Raw genomic sequence first — 2,734 nt, forward strand, 5'->3', positions numbered from 1 at the left:
ACCTTGGACCTCAAGGACTATACATATATTAAGTATATATATTCACAATGGTATAACTCAGTGTGATAAACTATAGTCATACTATAAAAAGACTATTTTAGCTTTTGTGGACAAAAGGAATTGGGTATATAGTTAGTTTCACTAGAATGTTATCATTGCTATTCCATTGTACAGGAGATAGTGTTCCCAGTTTTTTGTGTTCTTCTTGTTTTGTGTTTGTGCCTGTATATAATAATTTAGTTTCTTTTTCATTCTCTATTTTCTGTCAGATTTTTTGATGTTTTTGTACTTTCATAAAATAACTAGGAAGTTTCCCATATTTTCTATGTCCTAGATCAAACAAAAAGTCCTTAATTTTTTAAAAGATGGAAAATTTGAGCACAAAACTCTCTGAACCTGAACATTTTTCTGAAGTTAACAAGTACACAGCTGTGCAAAGTGCCTTGTTACACCTTTTGAATATCTCCCATATTCATCCACTCCATATTTACAGAGTTTAGAGAGTTTATGAGACCTGCTACACCTATAAGGTGTTAGCTTATAGCTCTGCTGGGTTATAGATGAATACAGTGAATAAGACAAAGCTCTGAAAATTATGAAGCTTAGTGTAAATTACGAAGCTTAGTGTAAATTCAGTTTTCACTATGGTCCCTTTTTGATTTCTAAAATTATTTGAGTTGTTTTGAATTTCTAGACTAGATTTAAACAAAATTTTGCTCATTTTAGTTTATTTACTTTTCCTTAAGAATCAGTTATCAGACTCATTTATTTATTCTTTCTTTCTGGACTTCCCTGGTGGCTCAGGGGTTAAAGCGTCTGCCTCCAATGCAGGAGACCTAGGTTCGATCCCTGGGTTGGGAAGATCCCCTGGAGAAGGAAATGGCAACCCACTCCAGTACTCTTGCCTGGAGCATCCCATGGAGGGAGGAGCCTGGTAGGCTATAGTCCATGGGGTTGCAAAGAGCCGGACACGACTGAGCAACTTCATTTTCTTTTTCTACTTTCTTAGTAATTAATTGAGATTCCAAATATTTTCTCTGAAAACAGATTTAAATTTTTAAAAACTTTTTGGCTGAATGCTTAGTTGTGCCTTTTGAAACAGCCCAATCCTATAAACTTACACTATTATTTTTGAATACAATTTTGGTTGCATCCTATATAGCTTGATATTAGTATCCTTGCTGCTGCTGCTGCTGCTAAGCCGCTTCAGTTGTGTCCGACTCTGTGCGACCCCATAGGCGGCAGCCTGCCAGGCTCCCCCGTCCGTGGGATTCTCCAGGCAAGAACACTGGAGTGGGTTGCCATTTCCTTCTCCAATGCATGAAAGTGAAAAGTGAAAGCGAAGTCGCTCAAGTCGTGCCCAACTCTTAGCGACCCCATGGACTGAAGCCCACCAGGCTTCTCCATCCATGAGATTTTCCAGGCAAGAGTACTGGAGTGGGGTGCCATTGCCTTCTCCGATTAGTATCCTTATTTTGACTGAAATTAGATTGCATTTTTATTTTTTCCCTTATTGTTCCAGTTGTTTGAAAAACATTCAAATACATATCAAGATAATAGAATATTTATGTTTATGAATTTGCTTTTAAGTTTAGATATGTCTACCATGGTTGGGTGTTAAATAAAAGCTTCTATTATTGCAAATTTGCTGAGAATTTTCAATATGTTTCATGACTGTATGCTAATGGTACATTTGTTCATAGAAGCCAATGTTTTCTACTTTCTATTTTATTAGCATTTTGTTAATCAAATTCCCTATGTCATTTTTTAATCACTTTTACCCAGACTCATAGATAACAATATTAACTTATAGCGCAATAGGTATTTTATGTAAATTTATTCTTACACACTACTTGTTTTCATTGTGAACTTTCTTTTATCAAGATAGTATACTTCTTGTCCCTTTAGTTTGTTTTGTCATTAATTTGTTGGATCTTAATATAACCATATTCAGAAACTAATTTATATTTTCTTACAATCAATAACCTCAGATATGCAGATGACACCACCCTTATGGCAGAAAGTGAAGAGGAACTAAAAGCATCTTGATGAAAGTGAAAGAGGAGAGTGAAAAAGTTGGCTTAAAGCTCAACATTCAGAAAACTAAGATCATGGCATCTGGTCCCATCACTTCATGGGAAGTAGATGGGGAAACAGTGGAAACAGTGTCAGACTTTATTTTGGGGGGCTCTAAAATCACTGCAGATGGTGATTGCAGCCATGAAATTAAAAGACGCTTATTCCTTGGAAGAAAATAGCATATTAAAAAGCAGAGATATTACTTTGCCAACAATGTCCGTCTAGTCAAGGCTATGGTTTTCCAGTGGTCATGTATGGATGTGAGAGTTGGACTGTGAAGAAAGCTGAGCGCCAAAGAATTGATGCATTTGAACTGTGGTGTTGGAGAAGACTCTTGAGAGTCCCTTGGACTGCAAGGAGATCCAACCAGTCCATTCTAAAGGAGATCAGTCCTGAATATTCATTGGAAGGACTGATGTTGAAGCTGAAACTCCAGTACTTTGGCCACCTCTTGCGAAGAGTTGACTCATTGGAAAAGGCTGGGAGGGATTAGGGGCAGGAGGAGAAGGGGACGGCAGAGGATGAGATGGCTGGATGGCATCACTGTCTCGATGGACGCGAGTCTGAGTGAACTCTGGGAGTTGGTGATGGACAGGAAGGCTTGGTGTGCTGCGATTCATGGGGTTGCAGAGAGTCGGACACAACTGAGGATTGA

At 38.0% G+C, this 2,734-nt stretch overlaps 1 non-coding gene across 1 annotated transcript; it reads left to right on the forward strand.

Moving 5' to 3' along the window:
- The first annotated feature begins 789 nt into the window (after positions 1 to 789).
- Positions 790 to 861, forward strand: TRNAW-CCA (transfer RNA tryptophan (anticodon CCA)). Its single transcript has one exon. It is a non-coding gene; the product is annotated as a tRNA-Trp (tRNA).
- Positions 862 to 2,734: the final 1,873 nt, after the last annotated feature.

This window comes from Ovis aries, chromosome 8 (genome assembly GCF_016772045.2).
Source record: "Ovis aries strain OAR_USU_Benz2616 breed Rambouillet chromosome 8, ARS-UI_Ramb_v3.0, whole genome shotgun sequence".
NCBI classification, from domain to species: domain Eukaryota; kingdom Metazoa; phylum Chordata; class Mammalia; order Artiodactyla; family Bovidae; genus Ovis; species Ovis aries.